At 31.1% G+C, this 12,411-nt stretch overlaps 1 protein-coding gene and 1 long non-coding RNA gene across 3 annotated transcripts in view; one reads left to right on the forward strand and one right to left on the reverse strand.

The window, feature by feature from the left end:
* LOC111612613 overlaps positions 1–12,411 on the reverse strand; it is a 40,300-nt gene that overhangs the window by 8,495 nt on the left and 19,394 nt on the right. The gene's annotated exons all lie outside the window — the stretch shown is intronic.
* Positions 1–12,411, forward strand: part of LOC111612610 (protein king tubby 1-like) — a 38,660-nt gene that overhangs the window by 5,053 nt on the left and 21,196 nt on the right. Inside the window, exon 2 of the mRNA XM_023353840.1 lies at positions 406–453. The gene's annotated coding sequence lies outside the window, so the exon portion shown is untranslated. The remainder of the gene's footprint in view (positions 1–405; positions 454–12,411) is intronic.

Here is a 12,411-nt window from a genome sequence, read left to right on the forward strand (position 1 = left end):
TACGAAGGAGCAGACTCTCCCAAAACTTCATCCATGTCAGCTTTGATTTGAGATGCGGTCAACCCTTTTTTCGTCAGGTATTTTATGACCGCACGAGTCTCCGTCTTCTCCATTTTTGACAAAGCATGTGCACATTGACTATCTGCTAAGCTGTCGTGGCAAAACTTTACGACAAATCAAGCGGAAATTGGTATCGTATCTTTAGCAAGGATGGCCGAATTATTCCCGCCAAAAATTAAATTGATCGCAGCGCCGCATATAGGCAAGGCCGCGAATTTTTCGAACAGCCCTCGTAAGTGACTTCACCACACTGCACATTGTAGGAACTGAGGACTATTTATATATACAATTATCATTTTATACTCAGAAATTAAAGAATTAAAATACTTTCTTCTATTTTTACAGGTGAAAATGATTTGAAAAGAAAAAAATTACATTGATTGTACTTAGATGGTAAGATACATTCCTGTATTAGCTATATTTGACTAACAGTTGTGAAAATATAATATAAATTGAAGAAGTGTTATTTGAGGGAGGAACAATTGTTATTGCAGAATTCAAAATATTTAAATCAAGTAATTAATAGGAAAATATACAATAGAAATAACTTGTTAATTAGCTATTTTAACTACAGTACTTTATTATATAATCCAAAATGAATTCATTGGAATAAAATTTGGATTAAAGCAAATTGAATAAAAAAATAGGTAATATTTATTCAAAAGTAACATTTTATAAAAAATGGATAAATAACCAAGGTGGTTAAGGAATCAGGATACCACTCTGGTTAGTTGAGTTGAATCTGGATGAGCAATTGCAGGAATTTTCTACGGGATGACCTATCCCAGATAGGTTAGGTACTGTACCCCACCACCAGGTCACCTCCATTTTGGGCCTGGCCAAACCCATAATTGATATGATTAAAAAGGTTTTCTTAGTGTCTCTAGGATGGGAAGAGTAAAAGAAATGTTATTAAAACTTTTAATCTATCTAATGTTTTTAAAATTTATAAATCTGTTTCTATTTCAAAGAAACACTTTATAGTTTGTAAAAATCTTTATAAATATAATAGGCTAAATCAAAATTATTGCTTTATTTTAAGAAAATGAACATTGCAAACACAAATAAATAAGGTATAAAGAAGCTAGAGATGACTTATTCAAGGATAAGTATTTTTGTTCCATTGTCAGATCTTCCATAGAATTCAGTCATGTAATGGCAATCATGAAATAGGATAATAAATTTAACTCTGAGTGTTCAAACTTTGTATATCTTTATTGTGTGAGAATTAAGTTGCATTAGTATTTTTCGCCCCATAAAAATTCACATATAGTAGACTCCATCAAACCAAACTACCAATATATGAAAATGTTCAAATTTTATACACCACTAAGCATTTAAGGACATGTAAATTGTTTTACATAATTGAGTTGTGATGGAACTAAGCATTTATCATATAAATGTTTCTAAATCATTGTTTGACATTTTTTGTTGATTAAACTATCTCTGATTTCTCTAGCTTAAGTATTTAGGACCTATACACATACACAACAGCTTTTATATTAGTAATATGAAATTTATATTGAATATGTTTGTATGCAGCTTTGGTATGACTGTATGATCTTGTGAGATTAGCCATGGGTAGGTGGTTCCTAACCCTTGATCAGCCTCTGGTAAAACCCATCTTGGGATCACTGGATGGTTTGAAATAGGAGGGTCTTAAATTATCAAGTGGGGAGGTCAGTAAGTCGATAAGTGTCCAAGGTTTGATAGAGACAAGTAGCCAGGTTAACAAATAAAATATAAGTTTAATATAAACATCTAAATCTAAGCATACACAGAAATGCAGAATATACATCTAAGGCGACATGACTAAAATACCTACGTGCTTCATTCATGTTCTATCCACTATTCACTCTTGAGAGAGAGTTTACAGAAATACCTCAGAGATGTGGTTCTCTATCTTTCTGGAGGGTGAGCCATGATCAATGTCTTCCTTTCTTATAAGGCGATTTGAGCCGTCATCTTCTATGATAATAGCAATATGGAAGCCTTGGAAGCAGTCTGTTCTGTATGGCATCTTGGGATATGTAGAACTGGCTATGACATTCCAAAGATGTCCATGACTGGAGATGTATGGCCTGTGTACAGCATCCGATGTAGTCCACTACGACTTGAGTTCTCGCCTTCCTTTTATCGATTTAGCCTGGGAAAACCCATCAGGTGATCAGATGTTTAGTGACGAGTCTGCAGGTGTGAGGTCAGGTATCTAATTTGATGATGCTATAACATCAGTTACATGCAGCTGTCATGATCATATTTGGTCCGAGATTTGTATGCTTCCTTCTATTCACAAGTTGACAATCAACTTTCTCCTCCTTTAACATTGGGTTGTTTAATTCTCTCCCAGTTGTTGATAGAAAAGGATGTCATTCAATCCGTTTCCAGTGTGACGTTTTCTTTACGAATTTTTTGAAATTTGCGTAAAATCAGACTTCCAATCCTCACAATCTTGACCATTGATAATATGTTCATAGAGTGTCCTTGTACTGTACCAAAAGTTTAAGATTCTCTACAATAATATAATAGTCAAAAACATGATTCACACAAGTCTATAATGGCCATCCAAACTGTTCCATTCTGAGTATTTGTGCATTCACATGTGTTGTTTACATAAGGATTTAACTATATTGGACAAGATGATCGACTCAGATCACTTTCAATAAATTTCAAATACAGTCAACCCCCTATAACACTGTTGATAATTCCGTTTTATATGAATTCCATGTTGTACAAGTCACTTAGATTTACAAATACATGTGCCGGGCTGTGAATGGCTCACGTATTTGTAAAATCTAAGTGACTTGTACAACATGGAATTCATATAAAATGGAATAATCAACAGTGTTATAGGGGGGTCGACTGTATATCATTAGATAGTTTTATGAAATTCATAGAATTATAAATTAAAATGTTGTTCTGAGTCATTCCTTTTCAGAATAGTTAAATTATTAATGGAAATAAAATTAGTTATTTACACATCAAATTAACAAGAGATTGCAATGTTCTTATCTTAGGTTAATAAATTACTGGAGGGATTTATTACTGAATTATTTATATTCTTCAACTAATTCAGATTACTTTAATGATTATAAAGAACCTTTCTGTAAATTTGTGTATTTGATAAAAAAATCAAATAATTTTATACACTAATTGGTATCTTTTAATAATTAAAGTCATACATGTAAGTATTTTATTATTTTACTTGTAATGTATCACAGATACAATCTTAGCATGATACTTATCAACTAAACAGTAATTTTTCTTCTATGTGACAAGTATTATGATATCTTCTAAAGATTGCAATGATTCTCTTAAAATTTATATATCAATTTTAAAAAAATCCACTGCAATATGAGCTATTCCAATACAAGGCTTTGGTGCTATTATACTGTAGTAAATAACTTTTTTAAGTTATTTACAGCTTGTTGTTAAAATATAATCTGAGTTAAAATCAATTTCATTATTTTACTCATTGTTGTAGAGGTTTTTGCCAACTCCTTTCATTCCCACCTCATTGTAGGTCAAGTGAAAGCTGGGCCCATAATCAGAATGTCTAGTTGATGAAGAATAGGGCCTGGCATACCGAACTGACATACCTGTAAAAAAGTTTTATCTGATGCAGACTTGATTCTAGACTTTGGAATGATGCCTTTACTATGTTGGCCACTTGATAGTTTTATGACAAGTTTTATTTTGTTAATCACTCTTTCTTCTTATTCGTTGAAACTTGTCTTTTCTTTTTTCTATTTTTGAGTTATTCTTTGTGAAAATATGTTTTAAATTAAAGGTCAACTCAAATAGCTTTTTCCAGAGCATTTGGTATTTCAAGAACTTCAAAAATTTAGTTAAACAAACTTGCCATTTGTAGTAAGTTTATGCAACATGCAAAGTATTTGAATTCTCGAAAACAACATTGTTTTAGTATGTTTAAGTCCATTAACTATTTGCATTTTTCATCGGACACTTACTCTCTGGTGTTTAAAAACAAAACATGGTTTGTCGTTGCACATTATGTAACGAAGTTGATGGTTGTCACATTGAGCATTTACTCTAAAATAATTCAGCCACTGATTCAATGTACAGTTTGATTGTACTCTACTATTTTGTCAATAAAACTTGTCATAAATACTGTATTCTGCATACCTACTGCAAAGTGCAAAGTGCTGTAAAAACTTTGCATCACATTTCCGGCTATAGGTTCCTTATATCAAAACATTCAAAATTTCATCCTCTACAATCCCCCAAATTTTTAAAACGTCATTCTGATACACCCTGTATAGTAGAATCCATTTGTAATCACTTTGGGACTTGTTATACTGATAATGCCAAAGATAAGTGGCTGAATTTACAAGGCACTAATCACCAAAAATGGCAGCCAGGAAACTGAATGATGCATGAGAAGCATTGTATCAACCATACTAGCAAAATATCAAGAAGACCCAAGAAAAGGAAAAACTGTCCAAGACACTGGCAGAAGAGCTAACAGACAGGTAGGCAACCACAGAATATGACCAGGCAAGAATTATTTATCTGATAGAAAACTTCCAATTAAGAACAGCAGAAAAACTGGTGAATGTCACTGTGGAGAAATTCATCCTGAATATATAGAAGGCATGTGGACCTTGACCCATAGATGTGGTAATATCATCCACAAAACATGAACTTTATCATTTAACAGGAAATTCTAGATATGTCAATCTTTAACCAGTTTTGAGCTCCCTCTACAGTTTTGAGCTGAATTATATATTTAGTTTGTCAGTCATGACAAATGATGACTCATTTACATTATGCAATAAAAATTTTTTCATTCTAAGTTACTCCAGAATGGCCCTGGAATATACAGGGTGTAACAGAAAAGTGTGTAAAAATTTGAGGGATTGTAGAGGGGTTAAATAAACTTGTTCTATAATGTTTGTAAGAACTTTGATTGAAAAATTACTTATGTATCCTATAGTGTTCCTTATACCCATTATAACCTGTCTTAAATACTAAAATTCACACCTTCCTTTCCTAACTCTCCATATTGTCCATACATTCTGCATTGAATCTCTCTAACTTCTAAGTACAGTAGAGCATCAATTATCTGACCCCCGATTAACCGTCACCTTGGTTAACCGACCGCATTCTAGTCAGCAAATTCAAATGTCCGCTAGTGATGTGGCACTACAATATTTGGCTATGTCTTGGCTACTTTAATATTATTTTTACGTGTTTTAGCTGGCAACACTGGCTTGACCATGAAAGGGAGCCAGTATTTACACGAGGCTTAATTTTCTAATTTTTAACGATACANTGGCACTACAATATTTGGCTATGTCTTGGCTACTTTAATATTATTTTTACGTGTTTTAGCTGGCAACACTGGCTTGACCATGAAAGGGAGCCAGTATTTACACGAGGCTTAATTTTCTAATTTTTAACGATACAATAGCGACGATTATTATTTTTTAAAAAAAATTGCTTAACATGGAGGAAAATTCAACGCAAAGTAGGTTAATAGCAATATACTAATTACATGGGATATAAGAATATACTACACTATTAATGGATTTTTTCATACTTTTCGGTTATCCGACTTTTCAATTATCCGACCAACCCCAGTCCCCAATTGGGTCGGATAATCGAGGCTCTACTGTAATGGATTTTTTCATACTTTTCGGTTATCCGACTTTTCAATTATCCGACCAACCCCAATCGAGTCGGATAATCGATGCTCTACTGTATAATGCTTTGAGCTATTAAAAATTGAACAGCAGCTTCCTGTTCAATTCTGGTAAGCTCTTGTAGTTTGATGTGAGCAATGCTATTTTGTAAATCTCATAGTGAATGTAAATGACAACTGATAGGGACAACTATTGGTACAGTGCTATAGTGTTATATATTCTTTCAGTACTATTAGTCTCAACCTTGTATGCTATATTATTTTTCTTTAGAAGTGTTATTAACCTTACTTATTGAATCTGCTCATAATAATAAATGTTATTTATATAAAAAGATAAAAAAAATGATTAAAATTTTTCACATTGTTTTCTGATGATAACATCAACTAGATTTATATCAGTGTGTGTTGCAAATGATATAATATTTTATGTCCAGATACAAATTGAAATCTGAGTAGTTACATTAGGAAAGATATAAACTCATATTTGAATTAAAGGTAATACTTTGCTGGATCTATAGTCGAATAAATCTTCCAAAATATCTTTAAAACCAAGAAAATAATACAGGCATACATGTGTATAAATACTATATGTTGACATAACCTAAAGTTAAATTTTGAAAAGGGGAAAAAAAAACATTAGTTAAATTTAGTGCAGAGTTTAGAGATTTTCTTGAAGATTTATTCATATTTAAATAAAAATTCTTTCCATTATTTAAATGCACTTTCTAAATAAATTAAAGTATTTTATTTTTAAAAATTTTAAAGAGTTTTTAAGTGTTATTGTTTTTTACATAAATTCATATGCTAAGTACTTTTGTTAGTTGATCAATTGAGATTATTTTATATATATACAGGAAATGTTATATAAAATTGTTTATTAAAAAACTTTTTAAAAATAAATATATGCAGAGTGTCTAAAAAGTTCTATGCACTGAAAAAGGTTTAAGTGAAGTTTTAATAAAAGCAAAGTTTCATTTTTGAGACTTCAAAAATCTTAGTCTGAAAACGAGAAAGCATATGAGCAAGTAGTAATGCCATTTACCACAAAGTGGAATGTGGGTTGTACAACTTATGGGTACAGCATTGCATTTGAGACCATGACTACAAATTTCTTACTGCACAGTAACTTGTTGGACACTTCATACATACATTGATGTCAATATGCTATACAAAATTTTAGATTTTCTAAGAAAATATCATTCAAATGGCTTGTCTGCAATAAGATTTATTATAAAATACACATCTTTCATTGTATGATCCAAAATTATGATATCTTTGTGATGAAACAATTGAAGGGTACAACAGCCTCAATTGATAGTTGATACAATTCAAATTCAATTGAATTTTCATTGAATTCTCAAGTGCATAATGTTTCTTATTAAAAGAAACTTGTCTGAATTTGGGGTTATTAGTGTATATATTTTTTGCAATGCACAGTAACATCTCGAGGCAAGCATATCCAAAGTCACACATCAATAACACTACCGAGATTTTATTTCAGAAATAAGTTAAAATATTTCTTTAATATTTCTGTTAAATAAAAGTTGATCCATTATAAACGGTACTTTGAGTCAAAGTAAATTGTCAGAGGTCAGAGAATATTCAAAGCTAAGAAACTTACAAAATATAAACAGGCATCTGTTGCCAACTACAGAGGTTACATTTCAAAAAAGTAGCATAAAAGAAACAAGATCCAATATATCTGGGTCAGCGTTTACACGAGTATTTCTAAGCTGATCTGATTTCATATTCAGGTTATCAAAACAGCAAACTAAATCAAAGCTCAACAACTCAATAATTTCTCTGAATCAGATATTTGCATTGAAACATCACTTTCAAAAATATCACGAAAAAAACTAGGGAAATTGGAGACCATGAACTTATTAGCAAAATGGAAGAGGAGTTTCATGAAGTTTCCTTTTATTAATTACATACAGTCAATCGCCCTATAACACGGGTTCCTATAGTTTGGATTCCTATATCACGGCGAAAAAATTGCAACAGTATTCTTACAAACATACTAAAAAATCTCCTATAATTTGGTAAAACGTCATCGCCGACTCGTGTTGCGACAGGATTGATCGAATCTAGACCAATAGCAGATATTGTACAAACCGTTGAGTTTAAACGAGCAGCGGACCTACTAAAATCCATTTATTATTTAACGTCCATAAAAATTATATTTATATTAATGATGTCTCCAAAGTTCAGCAAATTTTTCGCAAAAAAAAATAATTTATCAGAAAGCACATGAGCGCCATTCGATGACAAGCTCCACGACGAAAATAAGCTTAAGCAATGGTGATGTCGAATGGTGCACACTCGGTAAGTAATCCTACAATTTTTTGTTTATAGTGTAGTTTATACGGATTATTTCCAAAAAAAAAATATACGTATTTCGGAAATGTTGAGTCGGATTAGTCTAGAATCGATTAATTTTATGGAAGAAAACCTTTCAAACAGCCGTAGTCCGTAAACTTCACACGTATCGGGCTGTGATTCCTACAAAATTGATTCATAAAGAACAGAACGTATCTACCGTCTTATAGGGGGATCGACTGTATCTGTATGGAAACTGGATGAATTTCAATGGTGATAACTGAAGAGTTTTAAAGTTCTTAGCCATAGTCATAAAGAACTATGGAAAAAATTTTAAATTAATACTTGAAATGTTGCTTTTTATTTTTTAATTATTTTTAACATGCTTCAGATTAAAGGATGATTGCCTAATTTGTCCACCAGATAATTCCTAAGAGCATATAAAAATTGTTTTTAATTTGTTGTCAGAACAAGAAACTAACACATATGACATGTTATTTCTTGGAGCCTTTTTTTTCATTGAGAAAGAATGTTTATAGGAGATTTTTTTTAATTTTAAGGTAAGTTGCTCCTATTTTTATTTAATCTGAAATAGCAATTTGTAATTTTACTATTAATTCTTTATGTAAAAGAATAACTTTATATCCTCTTAACTACTGAAACCGCTTATTTAAATAAAACTAAACACCGTTCATTTTCACACCACGGGAACGGAGGACCTTGTTTGAAGTCAGCAGATGATGACCATTTGTACTTAGTGAATAGTACCTATTGTACTATTCACTAAGTACAAATTGGTTACTGTATATGAATTGATTTAATTTTTGTATATATCTTTTTAATTCTTCTTTAACAAATTTCAAATGGGCCAGATATCCCTAGAGATCTGTGTTTGGCTTGTATATTCTGCAAAAACCAAAGAAACTTTTTATTCAATTTCATTTTCATTTGGAAAACACTATTGCATATTTATCTAGCTGTTCATCATTCACAAACTTTAACAAAATTTAAATGGTCGAGATATAAGGAATTGAAGAATGAGATATGGCAGGATGTGTTGATGACATATTAATAATATGGGAAAGAAAAGTGCCACAGTGCAAATACAAAAGATAAACAAAAGCAAAACAGGAGTCACACTTCCATTAGCACACAGTAATTACAATATCATTGATTTCCTTGACATCTATTTGTAAGAAAGGAACAAAGTTAAGTATAAAAGTGTTCCACAAAGATGCAACTGACACATATATACACTAGAACACTGATGACAATGGCACACAAACTAGCAGCACAAAAGCTTTAGCAAATTGAGTAGTAATGCATTCAAGCAACATACAAGATAGAATTACAGTTAAAAAAGATTGAGAATTTAGCATTAGAGTATGGCTTCCCAGAAAAAGTGGTGAATATTATCATTAAAGTGGCTACAAAACAGCAACAAATACAGAAAGAAAATACCAAGGAGAACAAAATGTTATCATAGTCACAAAAAGTGGGAGTAAAACAGGCAAAACTGGATCTAATACAAGAATCTAGAGAAAAGATAATTAGAATCTTAGAACAAATATATGCTTATTTTTTATCAAAACATATAAATAAATTTATTAAAATTATTATATTAATAAGTAAAAATGACACAATGGAGTTGCCAAGCAATTGGAAAGTGCTGTTAAGTAAAACAAACATAGAACGGTTAGTTAAAAGCATTTAAGAGGAACACAGAGTAAAGAACTTGTATAATTAGGCCACATTATGAAAATAGGCTAAAAACAACAGAAAGTTAATGCAAAAAGGTTCTAAATTCTAATTCTAAATAAATTCTATATTCTAAAATTATAATATATTATAAATTCTAATTCTAATAAAACCCCATTCCATTGAATTTACTTTGAAGAGATGGAATTTAAATATACAATGTTCTGGAATGAATATAACAGAATACTTTGTTTATTTCAGAAGTTTAAAATGAGTTATGACTAATAAGTAGTTAAGCTTGAATAAGTAGCTTGAAAGTAGTCAAAAACAATTTTCAATAAAGCAAACAGTGTTTGATTTCCTTAAACAAGCAGTTTCAATTGTTAAGAGGATACAATGGTACCAAGTCTTATAAAGTCATATGGTACTTTTATATCATTTTACGTTTTTTTAATATCATTCTCTTCTTGATATGAAGTAAATCATAAAATTGTCAAAATGTTCAAAGTTCAAAATGTCACCATTTTCTAAATTGTGCCACTAGATTCTTAAATTGTAGTGGTACATTTTAGGGAATTAGGCAGATTGGAGTAGAAACTTTCAGACCCTATGCAAAATTTGTGATCCAGGCTCTTACCATAAAAGAAAGATAAATTTTATTTATTATATTCATATGAAAATAGAACAATTAATACACTGAAACTATATTCACTTTGTTCAGTAATTATGTAAATTCAAATTTAAATTAAATAAAAGTTTACAGTTCATGGGCCCATCAGATCGGGTCCTAGACAGTTGCATGCTTTGTGCAGGCCTTACTCCATTCTTGGAATTAGATTTTACTGTTATTTCATTTGTCTTCTATTTACTTTAGAGAAACAGTCTATAACACTTTGAAGTAAATGTTACCATTACCTTTTGTGTCATTTCAGATGATATGCCAAAGCAGAAATATTTTTGGAAGATGAAGGTGAACTTAATCTTTAATTGATGCCATTAAAAGCTATAATAAGGCTCAAAGCAGTTTTAAGGATTTTTGGAGTGCCTAAACCAATAATCAAATGGCACATGTATTAAATGGAGAAGGGTTAAACACTTAGTAAATTGTGTTTTTGCAAACAAATGGGAAAGGAACTAATAGTTCACATTCTCAAGTTTGAAAGAAGATATTTGGACTGACCATCTAAGATGTTAGAAAACTGGCTTTTGAGGTTACCCAACATTATGGAATTACAAATGCCTTCAATAAAGAAAAAGGTTACCAGATACATAACATAAGTACCATTTCTTATTTGTGTTTGTACCATTAAGTAGTACCATTCTTTCAATGATCATTTTTAAGAGGGAGTAGCATGATCCAGAGCTTGCTATCAGAGCATCTACAGGAACAGGTGTTTACTTTTTCAGATACAAGATACGTAATTTCTTAAGTTTGTACTGTGATTTAAGATGCTTCAATCACAAGTACAAGCAATGCAAAAAAATAAAGGCTTCCTATTTCTCAATGGATATTCCACTTATAGTGAAAATCTAGAAGCACTACACTACTTTACCCAAGGAAATGGAATCATAATGCTTTAATTACCAATCAAAAATATTCACAGGATACAACTGCTCAATTCTGCTTTTTTCAAGTTCTTGGATAATTATTACATCTGAGCTGAAGAGAAATGTTTGAGGCAACATATAGAACAAATGATAGCTGTTCATAATATAGCTTTCCAGACATTTAAACTTTGCTACAGTTGATTCCTTATGTCAGTGGTCTCAAAACTATGCCTGCATTGCTTCTGGACAATTTAAAAAAATATTTTACTTACAATATTTGTAATGAATTTTCTTAATTTTTAATAAAGTTCTATGATTATAATTTTTTTAATTTACATATGTATATATTTGTGTGTGAGATATTAAATCTCTCCAACCTGCTTCTATTGTCAGAATTAATAATTTGCTCCTCCTCTTGAAAAGTTTGGGGACCCCTGCAGAACAATGCATCACTAGTAGATCTTCTGTGGAAGAAAGAGCATATGCTTTAGTGTCAGAAATATTGTTTTAAGAGACATTAATTGAGTGGCACCATTATTCAAGCCAAGCTAGCTTTTGACAAGTAATTGCTTGTCAAAAGCTAGCTTGTCATCTTTTAACTTAAAAAGTCGCGCAACTTCCACTCTAGAGTCGAAGTTCATATATATAGATAATTGGAGCTTCCAGTCTAATTTTCATCTATCTAACTCCATTCTCATGATTAAGGAAGGATGGACAACAGTGGGAATTTGCAGGCCCAAAAATGAGAGATATTAAAAGAAGTGGTTGTCTTAACATTGTCATTTCAATATAAAATCAAAAAGATGCAAGAAAACACTTATCTGAAGTACACAAAATGACAAAGAAGAAATATAGTGAATGTGATAATCAGAATATAAGAAAGTGGAAATTTCTCGGGAACCAACAGTTCATCAATATTCAATCTTTTTAAAACTAAGAGATAAAAATGTGCACTTTATTGCAAAGACAATTTGGGAGGAAAAACAATTAAATGATGGTTCTGAAGTATCATTTTTGCACAACTCAGTAAACCACTAACTACATTTTTCCACTGACTTGGCAGCTATTCCTGACAAGCAAATAAATATGATACAGTCTACTCTATAACAAATTATTGTACC

The sequence above is a fragment of the Centruroides sculpturatus genome, unplaced genomic scaffold, assembly GCF_000671375.1.
Source record: "Centruroides sculpturatus isolate CEXI.00-Female unplaced genomic scaffold, Cexi_2.0 scaffold1736, whole genome shotgun sequence".
NCBI lineage: Eukaryota > Metazoa > Arthropoda > Arachnida > Scorpiones > Buthidae > Centruroides > Centruroides sculpturatus.